Genomic DNA, 26,954 nt, shown 5'->3' on the forward strand with positions numbered 1-26,954 from the left:
GCACACTCTGAAGGGTGCCCCGGGCCGGAAGCCCGGGACGTAAGGCCCGCGCCGTTCCAGCTGCAGGGAGGGCTCTCGCTCGAGGCGGGTTGGTTTTGCAGAGACTGGGTCTGCAGCGCTCCACCAAGGGCCGGTGACAGACACCACAAAGCAGCTACAGGAACCGTAGCTCGCTCCAGGCACCTCCGGGCCCGGACTAGAGGCGCGGGTCGCACGCGCGTAGAGTCACGTGGGCGATGCGGGCTCGCGCCCCTGCACCCGCGGGAGGGGGTCGGGGAAAGGGGCGGAGCCGGCGCTTGACCTCCCGTGAAGCCTCGCGCGGGGAAGGACCGGCGCTCCGGCGGGCGGCTTGTGGATAATATGGCGGCTGGAGCTGCCTGGGCATCCCGAGGAGGCGGTGGGGCCAACTCCCGGAAGAAGGGTCTCTTTTCGCGCTAGTGCGGCGGCCCCTCTGGACCCGGAAGTTCGGGCTGGTTGCTGAATGAGGGGAGCCGGGCCCTCCCCGCGCCAGTCCCCCCGCACCCACCGCCCCGACCCGGGCCCCGCCGTGTCCTTCTTCTGGCGGAAAGGTAGCTGAGGGGGCGCCGGCGGGGAGTCAGGCCGGGCATCAGGGGTGGCGGTGGGGCAGGTGGGCCTGCGAGGGCTTCCTCCAGGGCTGCAGCAAGGCCTTCGGCGAGCCTCGGCCTCCGCGCAGACGCCTCCTGAGTGTCTTGCTCTGCTCCGGGACTCTTCTGGGAGGGAGAAGGTGGCCTTCTTGCGCGAGGTCAGAGAATTGTCGCGCCGGTTCAGAAGCGATTGCTGAAACCCACAGAAGTTCATGCGTATATGCTTAACAACAGTTCTTAGGGGGGTTTTTAGTTTTTTTTGTGTTTCTTTCCGCACTGTGGATCAAGATCAAGGAAATCTCTCTAGTACCTTATTTTGAAAGTCTGAGTTTTCCAAATATTGAGGGCTTTATGTGTAAAAGCAACATGTGAAAAATTATTTTCTTCGACCAGTGCTGTCTTCCAGTTTACTCTTTGTGGGGAGAGGTAGTTACTGCCGTTCCTAAAATAAAATTACTTATTGCTAAAGTTCGCCAACAGGAAGACCACTACTTTTGATGACTTGGCAAGTTTACTAAGTACTGGAACCCTAACTTTATAAACGAACTACTTGCATTTTTGATTTTCAGTTGTATTACCTGCCGAATATTTACGTAGAAGCAGCTTGATTTGGATTCTGAGTAAGGTTGTTGCAGTTAATTAAAAATACATATCCGAAGTGAGCAAGTGTGGGTCTGCGGACAATAGTGATTTTTCCTGTCAGTTCTTGTTGTTTCAGATAAAATGTACCAGACAGAAATGGGTTTGTTTTGTTTTGAGATGGAGTTTCGCTCTTGTCTCCCAGGCTGGAGTGCAATGGTGCGATCTCGGATTCAGTCGATTCTCCTGCCTCAGCCTCCCACGTCGCTGGGATTACAAGCATGCCCCACCATGCCTGGCTAATTTTTGTATTTTTAGTAGAGACGGGATTTCAACATGTTGGTCAGGCTGGTCTTGAATCCCTGACCCTGACCTCAAGTGATCCGCCTGCCTCGTCCTCCCAAAGTGCTAAGATTACAGGTGTGAGCCACCACACCCAGCCAGAAATAGGTTGTGGAAAAAGCACTAAACAAAATCAGGAACTTGGATTCATATGACAGCCTGCTATTAACTGTAATGGTGGACAGACCAGTTAACTAACTTTTCTGTCTTCTGTGAGCTGAGAATTAGACGATTCCCAAAGGCCTATTGAACTTCGAATGACTACTTCTTGAGTAGGTACAGGGTTTTGGTAACTGATGCTAGGTGCTGAATGAATGAAAGTGCTGAATGAATGAAACCGGTAAAACAGGAGGCAGCCTGATTGGTAAGGCAGGGGCATACTTAATAGCTCTCTAATTTATTGTTACTGAAGTGGTTAACTTTTGTTTTTTTAAGGGAGGAAAAAACATTCTAAGAATAACGAGGCACATTGCATGTTGCACAAGAGACTGTTGTCTGTATTCAACAAATATCTTTTGAGTGTCCACAGTCTGCCAGGCGCTATGCTAGGCCCTCACTGTTGGGTAGTGAACACGACAATGACCCTGCACCCATGGAGCTTACTGTCTGCTGGGATAAACAGACAATAAGTAAGCAAACAAATCTCTCTTGTCCCTCTTGCTCCATGTAAGTGTGTGTGTATAGGTGTATGTTTACAAATGGAGTAAACTGTTACGAAAGATTAAAGAGGAGAAACGCATTTTGGTTAGATGTTAGATAGAGACCTCAGCAGGTGACCTTGAAACTTAGAGCTGAAGGATCAGTAGGAGGTAACTAGAGAGGCCAGCGAATAGCATGTTCAAAGGCCAGGCGGCAAGAAAGAGCATGGTGCCCTTCAAGAGAGGAAAGAAGGCTGCTGTGACTGGGGCATAGATGCAGGCAAGTATCAGGTGATTGAGAGCTCTATAGGCCATGGTTAGGTTTTATTCCTAATGCCGAGATGCCGAACATGGTGGCTTATGCCTGTAATCCCAGTACTTTAGGAGGCTGAGGCAGGAGGATAGCTTGAGCCCAGGAGTTAGGACCAGCCTGAGCAACGTGAGACCTGTACAAAATGTTAAAAAATTAGCTAGGTATGGTGGTGCACACCTGTGGTCCCAGCTGCTCAGGAAGCTGAGGTAGAAGGATCACTTGAGCCTCGGAGGTGGAGGCTACAAAGAGCCATATTTGAGTCACTACACTCCAGCCTGGATGACAAAGTGAGACCCTGTCTCAAAACAAAATACAGAGAGAATATTAATTTAAAATTTTGAAAGAGGGGTGATCTGAACTTATATCTTAAAAAGATCATTCTAGGTCACAGTGGCTCACTCCTGTAATCAAGCACTGTGGGAGGCTGAGACAGGAGGATCACCTGAGGCCAGTTCGAGATCAACCTGCACAGCATAAAGAGACTCCATCTCTACAAAAAGAAGAAAAAAAAATAGCTGGGTGTTGTGAGCTATTCAGGAGGCTGAAACAGAAAGATCACTTGAGCCCAGGAGTTTGAGGCTGCAGTAAGGTATGATCCCACTACTGGAACACAGTGAGACCCTGTCTCAAAAAAAAAAAAAAAAAATCGTTGTAGATGCTTTTTGGAGGCTGGATGTGTCAAGAGTAGAAGCTGGAGATGGTCCTATTAGGGATTTGATGCAGGCTTTAAGTACAACCAATGCGTTAATGATTCCCAAATTTAATCTTTACAACTTGGATCCTTGCCCTGGAATCCAGACTGGTGGATCCAACTTTAGCTTGACTTTATATCTCTACCTGACTGTCTAATACAGGGGTGTCCAATCTTTTGGTTTCCCTGGGCCACCTTGGAAGAAGAATTGTCTGGGGCCACACATAAAATACACTAACACTAACAATAGCTGATGAGCTTAAAAAAAAAAAAAAAAGGCTAGGCACAGTGGCTCACACCTGCAATCTCAGCACTTTGGGAGGCCAAGGCAGGTGGATCACGAGGTCAAGAGATCGAGACCATCCTGGCCAACATGGTGAAAAAATTAGCTGGGTGTGGTGGCATGCACCTGTAGGAGGAGGAGATTGCAGTGAGCCGAGATTGCGCCACTGTACTCCAGCCTGGCACCTGACAACAGTGCAAGACTCGGTCTCAAAAAAAAAAAAAAGTCACAAAAACTTATTATGTTTCAAAAAAGTTTACAAGTTTGTGTTGGGCGCATTTAAAGCCATCATGGGCTGCGTGCAGGACAACTTGATCCAATAGATACCTTCAACTTACGATATCTAAAATTTTATACCAGATTTAGTACTTTTAAACATGTTCACCAGTTTTTCTCATTTCAATAAGTAGCATTTTTGGATTTTTTTCTGAGGCTTTTTTTTTTTAATTTTTTTCTTGGAGAGTTTAACTCTTACTGCCGAGGCTGGAGTGCAGTGGCGTGATCTCAGCTCACTGCAACCTCTGCCTCCCAGGCCAAGTGAATCTTCTGCCTCCGCCTTCCGAGTAGCTGGGATTACTGGCATGTGCCACCACACCTGGCTAATTTTTTGTATTTTTAGTAGAGACAGGGTTTCACCATGTTGGTCAGGCTGGTTTCGAACTCCTGAACTTAGATGATCTGCCTGCCTCAGCCTCCCAAAGTGCTGGGATTACAGGCATGAGCCACTGCACCCGCCCGCGTTTTTGGCTTTTTTAATTGCTCAGGCCAAAACTTTAGTACATCCTTGAACCTCTCCTCCTACTCTATATGACCCATCCGCAAATCTGTTTAGGTCTACGTCGGACATACTCAAATCCAATCACTTCTCACCATCTGATAGTTAGCACCCTGGTCTATCTAAGCAGTCATCTCTGTTAAGATTGAGCAGTTAAGGAAGTCCTCTAAGGAGATGACATTCAAATCTCAGCTTAAATGTCAAGAGGGAGCTGATTTTATAAAGATTGAGGAGACAGCATTATTTTGCTGTAGGCTTCCATTTGGTTTCCCTTCCATTCTTGATACTTATGGTATGTATTTCAAAACAAATGAACAGAAAGAGACCCAGGTATATATGCAATATAAAAAGAATTCCTAGTTAGTTGGGAAAGGATAGACTAGTCTGTAAATGATGCTGGTTATCCATTGCCTGGCAAAAAATAATTTCCTTCCTCCTCTCATACATATCAGATCAACAGACTTTTTCTCTTAGGGGCCAAATAGTAAACATTTTAGGTTTTGTGGACCATATGCTTTTTGTCACATTCTCCTCTATCCTTGAAGCCATAGGCAATATGTAAGCAAATGGGCATGGCTGTGCTACAATAAAACTTTACTTACAAAAACTGGGAATGGGCAAGTTTAGGCATGGTGGTTGATGCCTACAATCCCAGCACTTTGGGAGGGTGAGGCGGACGGATCACTTGACATCAGGAGTTTGAGATAAGTCTGACCAACATGGTGAAACCCTGTCTCTACTAAAAATGCAAAAATTAGCTGGGCGTGGTGGCTGACACATGCCTGTAATTTCAGCTACTCAGGAGGCTGAGGCAAGAGAATCGCTTGAACCTAGGAGGCACAGGTTGCAGTGAGCCAAGATGGTGCCACTACACTCTAGCCTAGGCAACAGAGACTCCGTCACCCTGGCTGGAGTACAGTGGCACGATTTGGCTCACTGCAACCTCTGCCTCCTGGCTTCAAGTGATTCTCGTGTCTTAGCCTCCTGAGTAGCTGAAATTACAGGCACATGCCACCAGGCCTGGCTAATTTTTGCAGTTTCAGTAGAGACTGGGTTTTGCCCTATTGGCCAGGCTGGTCTCGAACTCCTGACCTCAGGTGATCTGCCTCCCAAAGTTCTGGGATTACAGGTGTGAGCCAAGGCGCCCCACCAAAAAAAAAAAAAGCACAAAATTTGTTACCTAGCAATTCAATTTTTAGAGATTTATCCTAAAGAAATTCTTGCTTATATGCATAGGAAGACGTGTACTAGAGTGTTCATCAGTTGAATGTGTAACTGAAAATTAGGAAATACAGTAAACGTTCATTAACAGGGAAATGGGTAAATGTATATTTATAAAGACATTAAGTAGCTAAAATGAATAAACTGGAGTTGCATGAATGAACTAGAACTGCATCAATAGATTATTGAATGAATACAGGTCAGATATGTATAGAGTGCCATTTGTGTAAAAAAAAAATTTTTTTTTTTTGAGACAGAATCTTACTCTGTCGCCCAGGCTGTAGTACAGTGGCACAATCTTGGCTCACCGCAATCTCTAGGTCCTGAGTTAAAGCGATTCTCCTGCCTCAGCCTCCTGAGTAGCTGGGATTACAGGAATGTGCCACCATGTGTGGCTCATTTTTGTATTTTTAGTGGACATGGGGTTTCACCATGTTGGCCAGGCTGGTCTTGAACTGTTGACCTCAAGTGAACCACCCAACTTGGCCTCCCAAAGTGGTAGGATTATAGGTGTGAGCCATCATGCTTGGCCATTTGTGTAATTTTTAAAGATGTACAGAATAATATCATTTTAAAATATATGTATATGTTTGGCTGGGTGTGGTGGCTCACACCTGTAATCCCAGCACTTTGGGAGGCTGAGGTAGAAGGATCACTTGTGCCCAGGAGTACAAGACTAGCCTGGGCAAGATAGCAAGACCTCATCTCAACAACAGAAAGCATAATTAGGCATGGTGGCATGAGAGAATCAATTGAGCCCAGGAGTTGAAGTGAGTATTATCAGGCCACTGCACTCTAGCCTGGACAACAGAACAAGATCCTGTCTCAAAAAAATAAAAATAAATAAATTATATTTGTATGTGGTAATGGTCCAAAAACTACATGGAAGGAAAGCATCTAAATTTATTTATTATTTTTTTGAGACAGTCTTACTCTGTCGCCCAGGCTGGAGTGCATTGGTGTGATCTTCACTCACTGCAACCTCTGCCTACTGGATTCAAGCAATTCTCTTGCCTCAGCCTCCTAAGTAGCTGGGATTACAGGCGTGTACCATGCCACCCAGCTAATTTTTTGTATTTTTAGTAGAGACGGTTTCACTGCTTTGGCCAGGCTGGTCTCCAACTCCTGACCTCAAGTGATCCTCCCACCGTTGCCTCCCAAAGTCCTGGGATTACAGGCATGAGGCACTGTGCCCAGCCAGAAAATATCTAATTTAGTATAATATTTATATCTGGGAAGGGAGGGGTCAAGTGGTGATTCATAGGAACTTTGAGCTCTATGTATAATACTTAGGAGGACAAAAGGAAAAACAGCAAAATGTTGATATTCGATTGTTGGCTTGTGTGTACTTTCATGGTAGTATAACATAGGAGATCTGATTGATAGTAGGAGAATGTTTTTAGGGTGGTAAAAGTGGAACTGCGGTGGTGTATTTTGACAGTAGAATCAGTTGGTCATAGTTTGCATATGGAAGGTAATAAACAGACCATATGGAGGATGACTTCCAGAATTTTGGTCTGAGTAGTGGGTGGATGACAGTGTCATTCATGAGAGAAGATGAAGATTGAGTAGGAACAGGTTTGGGAAAAGATGACATGTTCCATTTTAGACAAGTGGAATTATGGAAGATGGCAGGTATGTGGTTAGCTATATGAATTTGAGATAAAAGAGATTTAGGATGGAGATAGAAATTTAGGAGTAACAGCATATCTATGGTATTGTAAGCCTTAAGAATGGGTAGCTCAGCCAGGAAATAGATGTGTTTACGCAGAAGAGAGGAGTCGAGGAAGCCAAGACAAGTTAATGTTTCAGGTGAGAGATTCAGTCCATGGGCAGTTGCTGCTGAGAGGACTGCAAACACCAGTAGCCTACAACATTTTTAAATGTTGTCTACCTGACAACTGTGATCAGTACCTGCAGTGATCTTATTTATTTTCACATTGTCCACACACTTGAATGTAAATTGCTTTTCTGAAGGCAAAAGCACTGCCTTTTCTGAGCTGGGAGCCTGACTGGCACATACCAAGTACTCAACTGTTGATGAATTGACTTCAACCAGATACCCTGAGGGCAAGTTATTTCCTGCTACTAGCCTTTCACCTTTTAATGTTTAAGAGCACAAATAGAGAGATGGGCACATTTTGGCATTTCTTATTTTGATAACCTTTTCATGGTAAGATTTTTTAAAGTTTAATGTTGAAAAAAATCACAAGAAAAGAAGGTTAAAAATAGTCTTATGTCAGAGCCTGTAATAGAATTCACACTTGGCTCAAGCTGCTGGGCAGCTTCCTTTCTTGGATGTCATATTAGCTTATCTACAGCAGAGTTTGTCCTGTTTTGTGTAATAAAGGAGCAATTATGTGATTATTTTACAGACAAATTGTTATACTTTGAGTGTTAGAGGTTTAGAATGTTTGTACTTGATGGTATGGGAGGAATAAGAAGATGTGATGCACAACCAAAGATCTTTCTTCACTATGCTTCTAGTAGCCAGTACTATGGAGGATAATGTTGGTTAACATTTGCCCTAAATTTACTGTGCTAGTTACTCTTCTAAGTCCCTTACAGGTAATTTTTTTTTTTTTAATCAACAACCCTCCTAGGTAGTTTTTATTGTTGACCTAATTTTATAAATCAAGGAAATTACGAGCCAGAGAAGTAAAGTAACTTGTCCAAGATCACATGGCTTATAAGTGGTAGAGCCAAAATTTGACCCCAGGTGTTGTGACTACATTGTCTCTCCATAAGCAGGTTCAGCTCTTTTGACTGGATGCTGTTCCAGGGTCACTTCGTTAGAGAAGCCTTTGCCGACAGCTGCCCTCTTGTGCCCTCCTCCAAGGCTGTCCGTTGTTCCAGAACTTTGAATACTCATCTTAGAATAAAGCTGGTCTAATTTTTACAGTGTTGTTATAGAATGGATCTCTGACTACAAAAGTTGGTCATAGTGATCTTTTTTATTCCAGTGAAAGGCAAAGAACAAGAGAAGACCTCAGATGTCAAGTCCATTAAAGGTAAGTTCTGCCGCCGGCAATCCACTGCATTCAAAAGTGATGTGCTTTGGGTTTGTGGGCTCTTTAATCCTGTGATCTTCTCTTTTTTGGCATTAATCATTTCTGCCTTATTTTATAATTAGGATTTTGATTTGTTTCCCTCTTTAACCTGTATATGCTTTAGCACCTAGCATATAAAAAGTAGGCTTTTACTTTACTTTAATTTTTTTTTTTTGAGATGGAGTCTCACTCTTATCACCCAGGCTGGAGTGCGGTGGCACCATCTTGGCTCATTGCAACCTCCACCTCCCAGATTGGGGCAATTCTCCTGCTTTAGCCTCCTGAGTAGCTGGGATTACAGGTGCCTGCCACCATGCCTGACTAATTTTGTACTTTTGGTAGAGACGGAGTTCACCAGGCCAGTGTCAAACTCCTGATCTCAAGTGATCCACCCACCTTGGCCTCCCAAAAGTACTGGGATTACAGGTGTGAGCTACCGAGCCCAGCCATAAGTAGCTTTTCTTTCTTTTTTTTTTTTTTTGAGACGGAGTCTCACTCTCCCAGGCTGGAGTGCAGTGGCATGATCTCTGGTTCACTGCAACCTCTGCGTCCTGGGTTTAAGCAGTTCTCCTGCCTCAGCTTCCCAAGTAGCTGGGACTACAGGCGTGTGCCACCACACCCGGCTAATTTTTTTTTTTTTTTTTTTTTTTGTATTTTTAGTTGAGTTGGGGTTTCACCATGTTAGCCAGGATGATCTCAGTCTCCTGACCTCGTGATCCGCCTGCCTCGGACTGCCAAAGTGCTGGGATTACAGGCATGAGCCACCACGCCCAGCCATAAGTAGGCTTTTACTGAGCCTTGTGTGTGTTGGCTGGATCCTAGTGACTTCTTTTTTTTTTTTTTTAAGGAGGGAAAGAGGGAGTGAGGGAGGAAGAGAAAAAGAGAAGAAAGAACAAAAGAGAAAGAGAAAGGGGGAGAGAGAACAGGAGTCTTGCTCTATTGCCCAGGCCGGAATGCAATCTAAAAATAGGTATAAAAACCTCTTTTATGCCAATAATTGTGCTTAACAGCGAAGATAGGAAGGAGTAAGGGAAGAAAATAACAAACAAACAGCCAACCAATATTTCATTTAAGTCTGTGAAATGCTATGCAAATGCTGAAGAATGATTTACTTCCAATTATGTGATCACTTTCAAAATAGGTGTAATGAGAAAAATGTATGTTCTATGGACCTGGGGTGAAGAATTCTATAAATTTTACTTGTTCAAGGTCTGAGTTCAAATCATAGATGTCCCTGTTAATTTTCTATCTCGTTGATCCGTCGAATATTAACAATATGGTGTCAAAGTCTCCCGCTATTATTGTGCGGGAGTTCAAGTCTCTTTATAAATCATTAAGAACTTGTCTTATGTGTCTGGGTGTTCTATATTGGGTGCATATGTATTTGTGATCATTGACTCCTGTTGTTGCATTGATCCTTTTACCATTGTGTAATGTCCTTCTTTGTTTCTTTTAGTCTTTGTTACTATTAAAGTCTATTTTGTCAGAGACAAAAGTTACAACTCCTGTTTTTTTGTTTTTTTTCCCCCTCCATCTGATTGGTATGTCTTCCACCAACCCTTTGTTTTAAGTCTTAGTATGTCCTTGCTTATGAGATGGATCTGGATACAGCATACCAATGGGTTTTGACTTTTTATTCAATTTGCCTGTCTGTGTCATTGATTGGGGCATTTAATCCATTTAAATTTAGGATTAATATTGATATTCATGAATTTAATATTGTTTAATGCTAGCTGCCTATTTTTCCTGTTAGTTGATATAGAGTCTTCATTATAGAGATACTCTTTACCTTTTGGTAAGTTTTTGGGATGACTGATACTGGTTGTTCCTTTCTATGTATAGTGCTTCTTCCAGAAGCTCTTGTAAAGCAGGCCTGGTGGTGATGAAATCTCTTGAGTGCTTGCTTGTTCATGAAAAATTTTATTTTTCCTTCATTTATGAAGCTTAGTTTGGCTGGATATGAGATTCTGGGTTGAAAATTCTTCTCTTTGAGGATATTGAATATTGACCCCCACTCTCTTCTAGTTTGTAAAGTTTCTGCTGAGAGATCTGCTGTAAGTCTGATAGGCTTCCCTTTATGGGTAACCTGACCTTTCTCTCTAGCTGCCCTTAGAATTTTCTTCTTTATTTCAACTCTGGTGAATCTAACGATTATGTGTCTTGGGGTTGCTCTACTTGAGGAATATCTTTGTGGTGTTCTCTGTATTACCTGGAGTTGAGTATTGTCCTGCCTTACTAGGTTAGGAAAGTTTTCCTGAATAATATCCTGAAGAATATTTTCCAGCTTGGATTCATTCTCTTCATGACATTCAGGTACACCTATCAAACGTAAATTAGGTCTTTTCACATAGTCCCTTATTTTCTGGAGACTTTGCTCATTCCTTTTTACTCTTTCTTCTCTAATCTTATCTTCTCGTTTCATTTCATTAAGTTGGTCTTCAACCTCTGATATCCTTTCTTCTGCTTGATCAATTCGACTATTAAAACCTGTGCATACTTTGCAGCGTTCTTGTATTGTATTCTTCAGTTCCATTAATTCACTTATATTCCTCTCTAAACTGTCTATTCTCGTTAGGATTTCGTCAAACCTTTTCTCAAGGTTCTTAGTTTCTTTACATTGGGCTAGAACATGTTCTTTTAACTCACTGAAGTTTCTTATTATCCACATTCTGAAGCCTAATTCTGTTAATGGAACACACTCGTTCTCCATCAGGCCTTGTTCCCTTGTTGATGAGGAACTGTGATCCCCTGTAGAGCGAGAGGCATTCTGATTTTGGGTATTCTCAGCCTTTTTATGCTCGTTTCTTCCCGTCATTGTAAATTTATCCACCTGTCATCTTTGTAATTACTGACTTTCAAATTAGGTCTCTGAGTAGACGTCCAACTTGTTGATTCCCAGCGCCGATATCTGAGCAACCCACTGTGCCGGCTAAAACAGCGGCGTTAAGATTCATGGTGCTTTTCTGCCCGGGAATCTCTGATCTGGCTTCGTTCTTGAGTCCCTTTTTCAATCAGCTGAATAGGCGACTCTGCCTTCCTGGAGCTCCAAACGTCGACCAAAAGAGGACCCAGTCCCGTTTACTTTGCACTGGGAACCGCCGCGCCGGGGCGCTGGCAAAACCGCCGTGCCGGCCACAAGAGTCGCGCTGGTGACCCGTGGGGCTCCTCCGCTGGGAATCTCCTGGTCTGTGAGCAACAAAAATTCGTCTGAAAGTGTGACGTCCTCTCGTTCTCTGCGCTTTGACTGGGAGCTACATTCCTGAGCTGTTATTAATCAGCCATCTTGGATCTCTCTCCCTGACTTCTTATTCATCACACATTTAATTGTTCCCTAGAAGTGATTAGTTGACTTTGTTTAGTAAGACAAAAAATGAAGATTACTCTTAACTTAGCAGTCTGTTAACTGCTGGAAAGCACTGACATTTAAAAGGCCTGGTTTTCTGTAATTTATCCAGAAGTATGGTTGATTACAGTTTTTGCTTTTTTATATGAATGAACGACCTTAATTTAAAATATATTCACTTTGTTTATTTTTTGTTGGAATCAAGACATTGTCCTTGTTTAGAGCATGCTTTTTAATGATGCTGTATTATTGACTGATTTTATTATGTTCAGTGTACAGAGGTTGAAATGGGAAAATTATAATGGAAATGGTTTCCGTAGTCATTACATATTAATTTCATTAATTTGTTTACATAAAATCTGTAGACTGCTACTTATTTAGATTTTTCTTTCAAATGTTTTTATGTTGTATTGCTCAAATTGAGTATTCTATATGCTCAATTTGCTGGAGAAAGAGACTAATTATAGCTTAGGAAAGTGGTAAAATTAGGGGGCAAATAGGGTAACTTACAGCCTAGTTTACTTCTTTCTTATCGTTTAAAGCCAGTTGGATTCCACATTAGTTCAAACTCCTTTGAGCAAAATTTGATTGGCATTGATAAGCAGAGAGGTCTCTTCTCAAGCAGAGACCTATAAAGGTCTAGACTATAAAGACTAGATCTAATTGTAGTAGAAGGAAGGAACTTAGATGTCTCCGACAGTGAGAACACCAATCTTCCACTCTAAACTTTGCCACTAACAGTATGACATTGCGAAGATTCTTTATTTGTTGAATGACGGGATTGGCTTAGCTAATTTCTTTTTTTCTTTTCTTTTTTTTTTTTTGAGGTGGAGTTTCGCTCCTATTGCCCAAGCTGGAGTGCAATGGCCCAGTCTCAGCTCACTGCAACCTCCGCCTCCCGGGTTCAAGCGATTCTCCTGTCTCAGCCTCCCAAGTAGCTGGGATTACAGGCATGTGCTAATTTTGTATTTTTAGTAGAGACAGGGTTTCTCTATGTTGGTCAGGCTGGTCTCGAACTCCCAAACTCAGGTGATCCAGCCCCCTCAGCCTCCCAAAGTGCTGGAATTACAGGCATGAGCCACCACGCCTGGCTGGCCTAGCTAATTTCTAAATCTCTACCAGGCTAAAAAATTCTATGCTTACACTCTAATTATGACAGTACATAATCTTGCTTAACATTCACTGACTTAACCTTAGTATCATATAGAAGCAGTACAAGAAATAGCCCTCAAGATGTTTACATTCTGGTTAGAAAGACAAACTTATGGCTGGGCGCAGTGGCTCATGCCTGTAATCCCAGCACTTTGAGAGGCCTAGACAGACAGATCACCTGAGGGCAGGATTTTGAGACCAGCCTGGCCAACATGGTGAAAAGCAGTCTCTACTAAAAATACAAAAAAATTAGCCTGGCATAATTGTGGGTGCCTGTAATCCCAGTTACTTGGGAGGCTGAGTCATGAGAATTGCTTGAGCCCAGGAGACAGAGTTTACAGTGAGCCGAGATCGCGCCATTGCACTCCAGCCTGGGTGACAGAGTGAGACTCTATCTCAAAGAAAAAAAAAGAAGACAAACTTATACACAGAACAGTAGCAAATAAACCAAAATAATACTAGCTGCCATCTATAGAACACCTCTTCTGTTCTGGGAGTTAGACAAAAACTGACTAAAACAGTGAGCAAGAAAGATTTAGGTCCTGTCCTCATTGAACTTATAGATTGGTGAGGAAGAAGGAACATTAGTCAAATAATTCCACAGATAGCTTGGGCCAGATTGGTAGCAGTGGAAGTAAAGAGATCTGAACGGACTTGAAAAAACATTAGAAGGCAAAATGGATAGAAGTTTGTTATTGATTAAATATGGGGTATAAGAGAGAGGGATATTTGAGGTTGATACCTACCTTCTGGCTTGCCTAACAGAACCAAGCCAGGAAATTATATGTTCAGTTTTGGAATGTTGGGTGGGAGGTGCTTTTGAGTCATTCATTTACATATGTTATTTTATATGCACAGTAATTTTAGGGTCTGAGTTTTAAACCAAAGGTTAGGGAGTGATTTTTTTAGAGTCTAGCAATCCTAGGTTGAAATCCTGCCTGTTAAAATGGCTCTTTACTAGCTCATTAACCTAGGGCAAAGTATTCAACTTGTTTTCATTTTTGTCTTCATCTCTAAAATGAGGAAAGTATGGTTTTACGAGATTGTCATGAGAGATAGATGAAATAATATCCCAAAAAAAAGGTACATGGTGAAACTAGTATAGTGCCTGGTATATAGTAAGTCCTCCATTGGTAGCTGTCTTTATCTAGTTTTAACATATTCAGCCTTCAACATGTTGAATTAGTAAAATTAAGTGAAGCATTGCAAGGAGTTCAGAGGAATTTGAGATCAGCAAATGATTTCTGAAGTTTAGGGAAGACTTCATGGAAATGACACTTAACCTTGCATAAAAGTTACCCCAGAAGAATAAGAAAGATCTGAATGAGAGAGTCTTTCTCTTTTCTCCCTACCAGCCCAGCTTCTTATTTGAGGATACATTGGGCAGAGGGGCTTTCAGACAAGTAAAGGGAGATTTTTACAGAAAGACTGAGATGAAGTTATAGAGAGCTGTAAAGACCAGAAAAAAGAATTGAGACAGAGGAAGCAGGAAGCCACTGTAGGTTTCTGGGCAAGATAGTGATGCTCTAAGTATGGTGTTTATGAAAGGTTAGTCTGGAAGAGATTTGCAGGATGGATACCCCAGAAGTTTTTTTGTTATAATATAGAAAGACTTGCACTGAGGGTATGGTGGTAAAAATAAACAGGTAAGTAAATGTTTAAACATCTTGAAGGAAAAGTCAACAAATCTTGGCAGATAAACAGATACAATAAAAAAGAATGGGACCACAATTTTGAGTTTTGGAGACTGGTGGATTGAACAGACAGGGAAATCAGGAAGGAGAATCAGACGATGATGTTTTAGATTGATATTTAGACAGATTGTGGTTGAGATAGTAAGATTACCGTGGGTGGGAATGTCTAGTAGAGAGTAATCAGTGATATAAGATACGAGATCAAAGCTCAGGTCAAAGACAAGTTACACATACAGGTCAGGGACTTTTCATCTGCTCCACAGAGGTGTGCCCCGGGAGCTGTTGCAGAGTCCATGTGGAGGGCGTGAGTAAGACAGTTGCCTTGAATTTGCCAGAATTCTTTGTTTGTTTGTTTGTTTTTCCCTCTGAGACGGAGTCTCTCTCTGTTGCCCAGGCTGAAGGGCAGTGGCACAGTCTCAGCTCACTGCAACCTCTGCCTCCTGGGTTCAAGTGATTCTCCTGCCTCAGCCTCCCAAGTAGCTGAGATTACAGGTGACCGCCACCATGTCCAGTTAATTTTTGGTATTTTTAGTAGAGATGGGGTTTCACCATGTTGGCCAGGCTGGTCTCGAACTCCAGACCTCTGCCATCCTCAGCCTCCCAAAGTGCTGGAATTACAGGGGTGAGCCACCGTACCCGGCCTCCTGTTAAGTTTATTTTGAGAGAGGAAGCAAAGGAAGTTATAGCTTAAAAAAAGTTTGATAACTATTGCTCTAGAAATAATTAAAGATTTGAGAGTAAATATGCTTTCCAGCAGAAAGAATAAAAGAACAGATAGCCTCAAGAAGAAGAGGAGTAAAGGAAGTAAACCATATCTGACACAGTGTGTTGATAAATGGGGACAAAAAGAATCGAGGAATGGGCAGATAGAAGAGGAAATTAGGAGTGTAGTACTATGGAGACAAGGAAGGTGGACTATCAGGACGGAGTGGTAAAAATAAGTTACTGGTTCTAACAGAGAAGTTAAGAGGGAGCAGAGAAAGCCTTGTACAAATGAGTTAATAGCATTTTGCATTATATACATCTAATTAAGAAACAATGTGAGAGTCTCACCATTCCTGTAGACTCTTACTTGTCTGAACACAAAAAGTAGCTTTTGTTTATAAAGAAGCTAAAAGTTATTTTGCTCTTTCCAATTTCTTATGAAAATAAAATAAAACTTCCTTTAAAATTGAAAAAATAAAGATAGTTACTCTTCATTTTGTAATTCCCACAACTATTATTGAATGACTGAAATGATCTTTGTTCTGAAGTCAAAAGAGTGATATTAATATTTCTTCAGACTACTAAAAATATATTTTATGAATCTGGAGTGTGCTTTATCTTTTTTTTTTTTTCCCACATAGAGTTTCACTCTTGTTGCTCAGGCTGGAGTGCAGTGGCACAATCTCGGCTCACTGCAACCTCCACCTCCCTGGATCAAGTGATTCTCCTACCTCAGCCTCCAAGTAGCTGGGATTACAGGCACCTGCCACCATGCCCAGCTAATTTTTTGTATTTTTAGTAGAGATGGGGTTTCACCATGTTGGTCAGGCTAGTCTCGAACTCCTGACCACAGGTGATCCACCCACCTCAGCCTCCCAAAGTGCTGTGATTACAGGCATGAGCGACCACTCTCAGCCTGAAGAATATTTTTATAGGTTTCCCCCACCCCAAGCATTTATTCTACAATTTTAGTTTTGTTCCTACAGCCAGCGAGGTTTAAGGAATTAAAGAGTCCATATTTTAGAATGCTTTCTGGCTTTGTTAATTGTATCCACCGTCGAAGTTTTCAGAGAAAGATCTCCCTCTTTTAATTTAAATTTTTGGCACAGTATTGTGAGAATTATAAATAATATTAGTGTTTTCTGGCCAGACGTGGTAGCTCACACCTGTACTACTAGCACTTTGGGAGGCCGAGGTGGGCTGATCACTTGAGGTGAGGAGTTCGAAACCAGCCTGGGCAACATGATGAAACGCTGTCTCTACTAAACATACAAAAATTACCTGAGTATGGTGGAGGATGCCTGTAATCCCAGCTACCCGGGAAGCTGAGGCAGGAGAATCACTTGAACCTGGGAGGCAGAGGTTGCAGTGAGCCAAGATCATGCCACTGCACTCCAGCCGGGTGACAGAACAAGACTCTATCTTGTTCTTTTTCATTATCTTCAAACGTTATATACAGTAAGTTTGACCTTTTTAAAATGTATGCTTGGATGAGTTTTAACACGACATAGATTCCTGTAGCTGTCACCACAATAAGGATAAAGAAAGGTTAGTTCTGTCACCTTTCAAGTCAAACCCCACCTCTATCCCAACACTTGGCATCCACTGATCTTTTCTCCATCTCAATAGGTTTGCCTTTTCTTTTTTTTCTTTTTCTTTTTCTTTCTTTCTTTCTTTCTTTTTTTTTTTTTTGAGATAGCGTCTTGCTCTGTCACTCAGGCTGGAATGCAGTGAGGCTATCTCCGCTTACTGTAACCTCCGCCTCCTGAGTTTAAGCAGTTCTCCTGCCTCAGCCTCCCGAGCAGCTGAGATTACAGGCATGTGCCACCATGCCCTGCCATATTTTTTGGTTTTTTTGTTTTTCTTTGAGACAGAGTTTTGCTCATGCCCAGGCTAGAGTGCAATGGCATAATCTCAGCTCACCGAAGCCTCTGCCTCCTGGGTTCAAGCTATTCTCCTGCCTCAGCCTCCTGAGTAGCTGGGATTATAGGCATACACCACCATGGCCGGCTAATTTTGTATTTTTAGTAGAGATGTGGTTTTTCCATGTTGGTCAGGCTGGTCTCAAACTGCTGACCTCAGGTGATCCACCTGCCTCTGCCTCCCAAAGTGTTGGGATTAGTATGAGCCACTGCACCTAGCCACTTTTTTGTATTTTTAGTAGAAACAGGGTTTCACTGTATTGGCCAAGCTGGTCTCAAACTCCTAACCTAAAGTGATCCACCCACTTTGGCCTCCCAAAGTGCTGGAATTACATGTGTGAACTACTGCACCCGGCCAGCTTTGCCTTTTCTAGAGTGCTGTATTGGTGGCGTATATACATCTACAGTTTGAAACCTTTGACACTGGCTTCTTTCACTCAGCACAATAGCTTTGAAGTTTATCCATGTTGTTAATTTTATTAATAGATCATTTCTTTTTATTCCTAAGTAGTGTTCCTTCATATGAATGTAGGACATTTGGATTGTTTTCAGTTTTGTTGACGATTATAAATAAAGCTGCTAACATTTGTATACAGGTTTTTGTGTGGATGTAAGTTTTTGCTTCTGTAGGGTAAATAAACACCTAGGAGCGAGTTTGCCGGATTATATGGTAAGTGTATATTTAATTATATAATATATCACCAGACTGTTTTGTAGAGTACACTAGTTTGCCTTCCTACCATTGATATATGAGAGTTTTAGTGGCTTCATTTTCTTGCCAGAACTGGATACAGCCATTTTTTTAAGTTGTTTTTATTTTTTTAAAGCCATTCTAATAGACAGATAGTGATATCTCATTGTGGTTTTCCTTTATTTTCCTGATGGCTAATGATGTTGCGTGGTTTTTCATGTATATATTTGTCATCTGTTGGTGAATTGTTCAAATCTTTCCCCATAGTTTATTGGGTTATCTGTTTTCTCATTGTTGAATTTTGACAGTTCTTTCTATATGCTAGAAGTAAAAACTTTATTGGTTATATAATTTACAAACGTTTGCTCCTAGGTTATAGCCTGACTTTGTATTCTATTAAGGTATCTTTTACAAAGCAAATGGCATCTTTTGCAAAGCAACAGGACTTTTTTTTTTTTTGGAGATGGAGTCTTGCTCTGTCGCTCAGGCTGGAGTGCAGTGGCGCGATCTTGGCTCACTGCAACCTCCACCTCCCGAGTTCAAGTGATTCTCCTGCTTCAGCCTCCTGAGTAGCTGGGACTACAGGCACGTGCCACCATGCCCAGCTAATTTTTTGTATTTTTAGTAGAGACGGGGTTTCACCATGTTGACCAGGATGGTCTCGATCTCTTGACCTCGTGATCCACCCGCCTCGGCCTCCCAAAGTGCTGGGATTACAGGCGTGAGCCACTGCGCCCGGCCTGGGACTGACCTTAAATGCACAGCTCCCTTTCCTCCTTAGACTCATAAACGGCCCAGGCAGCCCCGCACTCCCACCTGCAGCTGATCTTCCTCCAAGAACTTTTCATGCTTGTTCTGCATTTGATTTCCTCCCTCCAATGGCCTCCTGCTCCCCATAAAATTCAATCTCCTTTTGTTTTCAATTCAATTAAGGGCCAGTAATTCCACCCACAAGGCCACACATTGAAAGTGCAGTCAATAACCCGGCTATGGTGAAAGGCAGACTGGCCTGAAGGGAGAGACTCAGAGAAGTCTCTTGGGTCCCAGCGGAGGGGAGTATTGGATGGGGCCCAGGGGATAGAACAGAGCGCCGATGAGAGTTAGTCTCAGATTCTAGACTTGGCCATGGCACCTACTCACCCATGACCTTGACTGAGAGCTGGCCTCCCTGAGCTCAATTTTTCCATTTGTAAAATGGGACCAAGAAAATACTCCTGTGAGTTTGTAGCCCTGTTCTGCCACTCACCCAAATATCATGGGTGTTATTTCAATGCTAATTTAATGACTGATTAAAAATATGCCACACCCAGGAAGCCTGCCTGCAGGAACTTGTCCTCTAAAATATTTGTGCATTAGTTGGGTGTGAGTGGTATGCACCTGTAGTCTCAGCTACTTGGGAGGATCTCTTGAGTCCAGGGGTTCGAGGCTGCAGTGAACCATGACTGTGCCATTGCACTCCAGCCTGGGTGATAGAGCAATACTCTTCAAAGGAGAAAGAAAGAGAGAAAGAGAGAGAGAGAGGGAGAGAGAGGGGGAGAGAGAGGGGGAAAGAGAGAGGGAGGAGAAAAAGAAAGGAAGAAAGAGAAACAAAAAGGAAAGAAGGAAGGATCTTTGTGTAGGTGTGCAAAGATATTGATTTAAGGATGCCCATCATTTTTGGGGGGTTTAGTACATTTTCTGCTGCCATACTTTGGAATACCTTTTAGCCGTGAATAAGAATGGGAGTAGATTTACATGTAGTGTTATGAAATGTCCAAAATATATTATTAAGAGAAAGTTGCAGCCATTATATATATATGTATATACATATAATTTAGGGAAACATATATATGAAACATATATGTGTGTGTGTGTGTGTGTGTGTGTGTGTTTCTCTTTTTTTGAGATGAAGTTTTGCTCTTGTTGCCCGGGCTGGAATTCAATGGCACAATCTTGGCTCACTGCAACCTCCACCTCCTGGGTCCAGGTAATTCTTCTGCCTCAGCCTCCCGAGTAGCTAGGATTGCAGGTTCCTGCCACCATGCCCAGCTAATGTTTTGTATTTTTAGTAGAGAGGGGGTTTCACTATGTTGGCCAGGCTAGTCTCAAACTCCTGACCTCAGGTGATCTGCCCACCTTGGCCTCCCAAAGTGCTGGGATTACAGGCATGAGCCACTGCTCCCGGCCCTACATTTCTTTAAGAAACATACCAACATTACAAACAGAATACACATCAAAACAGAGACAAAATGATACTTGTAGGTGGTGCCTGAAGCCACATCCAACTTTTAAATTATAGAGTTTGGAGTGAGGTAAGGGGAGTTAAGCACTTTTAAGTTTTCCAAAGAGCATAAATTACTTTTATAATTAAAACATATATAAACCTATAAAATGAAATGAATACCTAATTGTGGTTGGGAACCTGAGCCTTGCATTAAAGTTTAAAAAAAAAAAAAAGGACTATTTAATTTCCACAACTCAGCGATAACCACTGTTGACATTTTAATATATTTCTTCATGGTCTTTTTCCTTATTCAGGAACACATATATTTTTATAATAAAGTTGGAAGTATGCTTTATACAAAATTCTGTAGCCTGTTCTTTCACTTAGCGTTTTCACATAAGGGTTTTCCCAGATCATTGACATTTACCCTGTAATCATGCTAGGAGGCCCCGTGACGGAGCAGCCACCTGTATTTCCCCTAATCCTATGCAAGTTGGAATTACCCATCAATTGCTCTGATTGGCTGGCTGCTCCCCCAGAGCAGGGATGCTGCCATCTTGTTCTTTGCTGTATTGACAGATCTTGCTCAGTGTCTTCCTTAAAATGGGATAATAGCAGAGGTCCTCTCACAGGTCCTCATGAGGTTGAAAGGAGATGAAATACACAGTACATGGTAGTGGGTCAATAAATATTTGCTGAATAAATAAACAGAAGGGAGAATAAGTGAATGGAAATATTTTTAAATAGGTGCAAAATAGTGGCTGATAGGAAGCCTCCTATGTCAAAGTCATGGGCTGTCTCTGTGTTCTTACCTCGGGAAACACAGTGGTAAACGTTCCTGGCATGACACGTCTATATGCAGGCTTAGGTGCTGTGTCTTCTTCAAAACGTCTCTCATTTCTTTTCTGATGCGCTGAGTCACTCCAGGGTGGGAAATCAGGCTCTAACCACTGAGCCTGGCTTTGAAAGCAGCCTAAACAAATTGTTGCATTGGTCCCTGGAGGGGAGTGTCATTTCATCCACATAAGTGGCTTGTGATGGAAGCCAGGGAGTCAGTCACACAGCTTGGGAAAGACGGTGTTTCCCAAGACAGTCTGTTGTGCAGGAGAGGCCTGGGGAGTGGCTGTGGTGAGTTCCCAGGTGGGATCTGTACGGTTTGTTCTCGCTGAGCTTAAAGAGAAGAAACTGAGGCCAGCACAAGAAGATCTGATGCGAAGGAATTTATTCAGGCTCCTGGAGGAGGTTCTGCGGTCCAACAGGAGGGGCCGGAGAAGTCGCACGGACTCCGCTTAGACATGGGGTTTTATAGGGAGTGAAGGAGTTTGATTGGTTGTGCTCAAGGTGAGTGGGGCCCTGATGGGACAAAATGGTATCGGGTAGGTCCTGGCGGGGCTTTTTTCTGGGCTCCCAGTGAAGGGAGGGTGTGTCCGAGCTCCTGGCAAGGGAGGGGGGTATGTCCGAGTTCCCCGCGAGGGAAGGGGGTGTGTCCGAGTGCCCACAAGGGAAGGGGGTGTGTCTGAGCTCCCCGAGAGGTAGGGGGTGTGTCCGAGCTCCCACGAGGGAAGGGGGTGTGTCCGAGCGCCCAGAGAGGGAAAGGGGTGTGTCCGAGCTCCCGGAGAGGGAAGGGGGTGTGTCCGAGTGCCCCGCGAGGGAGGGGGGTGTGTCCGAGCTCCTGGAGAGGGAAGGGGGTGTGTCCGAGCTTCCCGCAAAGGAGGGGGGTGTGTCCGAGCTCCCGGAGAGGGAAGGGGGTGTGTCCGAGCTTCTGGAGAGGGAAGGGGGTGTGTCTGAGCTCCCACGAGGGAAGGGGGTGTGTCCGAGCTTCTGGAGAGGGAAGGGGGTGTGTCCGAGCTCCCCTCGAGGGAAAGGGGTGTGTCCGAGCTCCCGGAGAGGGAAGGGGGTGTGTCCGAGCTCCCCACAAGGGAGAGGGGTGTGTCCGAGCTTCTGGAGAGGGAAGGGGGTGTGTCCGAGCTCCCCACAAGGGAGGGGGGTGTGTCCGAGCTTCTGGAGAGGGAAGGGGGTGTGTCTGAGCTCCCCGCGAGGCGGGTGGGAGAGAGAAGCAGCGGTGGCGGCTCTGGAGGATATTTGTCAGTATGTATTTTAAATGTGACTACTTTTTGACCCAGAAATTCCATTTAGACCAGTATGTCACAGATTTTATTGTACGTATGAATCACTTGGGGGTCTTGTTAAAATACTGATTCTGATTGAGTGGGTCCAAGGTAGGGCCCAAGCTCCTGCATTTCTAACAAGCTCCCAGGTGGTGCTGATGACACTGGTCCATGGACCACACTTTGAATAGAGAGGATTTAGAGAACTTTATCCACACCCTGGTTGCACATTAAAACCATCTGAAGCATTTTAAAAAAATACTGATGCTCAGACCTTACCCCCAAATTATTTGAATCATTTTGTCTGAGGTGGAGCATGGGCTTTGAAAGCTCTCCAGGTGATTCTAATGTGCAGCCAGGATTTAGAACTACTGTCCTAGGAGAAAATTGGACTATACACAAAGATATATTTATAGAAATGTATGTTTATTGCAATATTGTTTATAATAATATTGAAACAACCCAGATGTGGTCGGCTACTCAGTAGGTTGAGGCAGAAAAATCATTTGAGCCCAGAAGTTTCAAGGCTTTAGTGCACTGTGCTCAGGCCTATGAATAGACACTGCATTCCATCCTGCAAGAAAAAAAGAACCTAATGTCCAGCAGTAAAGGACTAGTTTAAAAAATTCTGGAACAACCATAAGTAGATTAATTGGAAATTATATCATAGATATAGATTTATTGACAGAAAGGTGTTCATCACATGTTATGGAATCATGCTAGTACTAGGATGCTAAGAAGTTTATAATAGGACTCTGTAAATTTATAAATAACTGTCTATATATGGTAAATGCATAGAGAGATATGTGGAAAGATGCTTATTAAAATAGTAAAGGGGTCCTCTTAGGTGATTTCAACTTTTAATAATTATTTGTATAGCTATTTTCTAATTTTTAAAAATATTTATTTATTGGGTCAGACATGGTGGCTCATACCTGTAATCCCAGCACTTTGGTAGGCCAAGGTGGGCAGATCATGAGTTCAGGAGTTTGAGACCAGCCTGGCCAATATGGTAAAACCCTGTCTCTACTAAAAATACAAAAATTAGCCAGGCGTGGTGGTGCATGCCTATAGTCCCAGCTACTCAGGAGGCTGAGGCAGGAGAATCACTTCAACCAGGGAGGCGGAGGTTGCAGTGAGCTGAGATCACCCCACTGTACTTTTTGAGATTCTATCTCAAAAAAAAAATTATTTATTTGTTTATTTTATAGAGATGGGGTCTCACCATGTTGCCCAGGCTGGTCTGAACTCTTGAGCTCAAGTGATCCGCCCACCTCAGCCTCCCAAAGTGTTGGGATTACAGGCTGAGCCACTGCATCCAGCCAAAGCTGTTTTCATTTTGGTGAATAGAAGGGGTTTAGAAATACTTAAAACTGGCTGAGCGAGGCGGCTTATGCCTGTAATCCCAGTACTTCAGGAGGCTGAGGCAGGTGGATCACGAGGTCAGGAGTTTGAGACCAGCCTGACCAACATGGTGAAACCCCATCTCTACTAAAAATACAGAAAAAATAAGCTGGATGTGGTAGCACACGCCTGTAATCCCAGCCACTCAGGAGGCTGAGGCAGGAGAATCCCTTGAACCTGGGAGGAGGTTGCAGTGGGCCGAGATCCTGCCACTGCACTCCAGCCTGGGTGACAGAGCGAGACTTCGTCTCAAAAAAAAAAAAATTACTTAAAACATAGGCCAACCACAGTGGCTTATGCCTGTAATCCCAGCACTTTAGGAGGTCGAGGCAGGTGGATCACTTGAAGTCAAGAGTTTAAGACTAGCTTGGCCAACATGGCGAAATCCCATCTCTACTAAAAATATAAAAATTAGCAGGGCATGGTGGTGGGTGCCTGTAATCCTAGCTACCCAGGAAGCTAAGGCATGAGAATTGCTTGAACCCAGGAGGTGGCTACAGTGAGCCAAGATCGTGCCACTGAACTCCAGCCTGGGCGACAGGGCAAGACTCTGTCTCAACAAAAATAAAATATTTAAAGCTAAATCAATGGGAAGCAGGACTAGAATGTCATAATTAATAGCTAAACCTAATCAATTGTATTATAGCTCGTTTGAGGAAAAACTGTTAACAGAAGAGAATGGTCAGTGTAGAGCATAGAAGAATGAAGCTGACCATCCTATAACCTCAATGACCCTTCAGAGTTCATGGTAGAATGTTGGATATAGTAGAGTCTATGTCTAAAAGACAGAAAGAACATGTGAAAGGGAGATGAGTGCATAGTGGGGGTCAGCCTAAGCTCAGATAATGGAACAGCTGAAGGGGAGGTGTCCAGAAACAAGGCTGCCACCTCCCACTGCCGTGGGTTCTTATCCAGCCTTATGCCATGAGCTCAGCTGTAGGTGGGAGTGGCTACCTTCAGAGATTATCTCCATGCAGGACATTAAGTCCCTCCCTTTCTTTTTCCTTCCCCGCTCCCTCCCTTCCATAAACAGTTTTTATTCAGATGCCTAGCACTCTGCTAGGCACTTTTAGGGGAAGCACTGAAGCTTCGCAGTACACACATTCCTTGGCCTTGAGAAACTTGCCACGTGGTTGGGGAGATAAAACACAGACAGGAAACGTTTAAACGACAATATGAAATGTTTGTGCTCAAATGTCAAAATAGATGGAACAGACTGAGTAAGTGCTCTTGGAGAGTCTTAGGAGAGAGGGAGTCCACAGGGAGATAGATGGGGGTCGGGTTACGCCCTCCTTCCCAAAGCCAGGGGATGATAGTGTCTTAGCTAGCCTTTTGCTCACCCCTAGATGCAAATCTGTACCTTTGGGAAGGGGTTAATATTTCCCTTTGGTCAAGATTTGATGTTTTTGACTGAGCACGCTCCTCCCTGTTCTCCCCCACCCTCACCCCCTTTTTCTGTGCATCTTGTTTTAGTTTAGCAAGTCAAAAGCCTTGGCAGCTGGATGGCCCCTTCCTAAAATAGCTCTCATCCTGTCTCAATAATTACAGCTCTCCAGCCCTGTTCAGCAGCAGAGCTGCTTCCTAGAAGCCGAGAAGAGAAGGCTCCCAGGCAGCTGGGCTGCTGGTCTTCTCTGACTTTCTGGAGGTAGGGTGGCATGGAGGAGGGCCAGGTGCTCTCTAACATATGAGAAAGCTAGGCTCTCCCTGGCCTGTCCCCCAGCCTGCATGGCCCCGTGCAGCCTCAGGATGGAGACTCCGTGGTGCTGGTGTCCAAGGCCTCTGGTGCATCTGATCTGGGAATGGTTGACCATAGAGTCTGTTCCAGATTTCATTCCTGGCAGGAATTCTCTAGTGGCCTGGCCACGACGCCTGGCTTGCGGAAGGCAGCATGTTTCTTGTTGAGTTTCGCAAACCTCTCTGGGTGAACAGCTGGGGATGGTTCCTGATTCAGCCCATCTCTTTCTCTTAAGTGTCAGTCCCTTCCCAAATGGCCCCTCAAGGCCCTTTTGTCTAAGGAATGGGATGGACAGATGCTTCTCATCCTTGGATTGGGACATTAGGGGCTGGAGTCTCCCCAGAGGAGGTTGTGCCGGACTAAGGGAAGCATTCCTGATGGGTTTTTTTGGGATCAGAACTAGCAAAAGCTCAACAGGAAGGTCCTGAGGGTGCCCTAATGGGTCACTGGGGGCTGCCTTCTCACATAGCCCTGGGGAGTTCCTGGAAATAAAGCAATTCTGATGGGAGGGGCTGCAATGCCTTTGATGGACAGGGTGCCTAGCCCCTAGATCCTGTGTCCTCAAGAAACCTGATCTACTTATCCTTAAATGTGACTTCTGAGGCTGTCATAGGGCAAGGTAGTTTACTCCCTGCTCTGTCAATTATGCAAGAAAACAACTCTGGAAAACAGGCCAGGAATCAGAGGAGGCCATCTCACTGATACTTAAGGCAGACCCCAGTATCTTTTGGGTGACATGCCATATGGCCCTTGAGGGATGGGATGATTAGCCTCCTGTTGGCTTCTGATCACAGACATTTTGCTCAGGTTGGCTTCCTTTACAAAGAGAAATCCAAAGCCTCTGAGGAACTCAGGGAGTTTCCACATTCATGAGGATGTTAACAGAATCCTAGGTCATGGGCTATCTCCCTTGTTTTTGTTTTTGTTTTTTTCTTTCTGAGATGGAGTCTCCCTCTGTTGCCCAGACTGGAGTGCAGTGGCACGATCTTGGCTCACTGAAACCTCTGTCTCCCAGATTCAAGCAATTCTCCTGCCTCAGCCTCCCAAGTAGCTGGGACTGCAGGCATGCACCACTACATCCCACTAATTTTTGTATTTTTAGTAGAGATGGGGTTTCACCATGTTGGCCAGGATGGTCTCGATCTCCTGACCTCGTGATCTGTCCTCCTTGGCCTCCCAAAGTGCTGGGATTCCAGGTGTGAGCCACTGCGCCCAGCCAGCTTTTTTAAAAAAGTGTTCTGTTGCCCAGGCTGGAGTGCAGTGGTACAATCCATAGCTCACTGTAATCTTGAATTCCTGGGCTCAAGTGATCCTCCTGCCTCAGTCTCCCTAGTAGTTGGGACTATGGGTACAAGCCACCGTACCTGGCATTTATCTTGCTTTGGGTAGAGGCTTGTAGTTCAGAAGAAAGAGAATTGTTGAAAGAATGGAGTAGAGCTGCTGAAAATGGGGCAGGGCATCTCGGGAGGCTTTTTATAGCAGTTTGACCATCACTGCACA

General features: G+C 43.8%; 1 pseudogene; it reads left to right on the plus strand.

Moving 5' to 3' along the window:
• Nucleotides 1-337: 337 nt before the first annotated feature.
• LOC135275717 (septin-4-like) overlaps nt 338-26,954 on the plus strand; it is a 43,601-nt pseudogene continuing 16,984 nt past the window's right edge.

This window comes from Aotus nancymaae, unplaced genomic scaffold (genome assembly GCF_030222135.1).
Source record: "Aotus nancymaae isolate 86718 unplaced genomic scaffold, 86718_ANA_hifiasm-v0.15.2.pri h1tg000018l, whole genome shotgun sequence".
NCBI lineage: Eukaryota > Metazoa > Chordata > Mammalia > Primates > Aotidae > Aotus > Aotus nancymaae.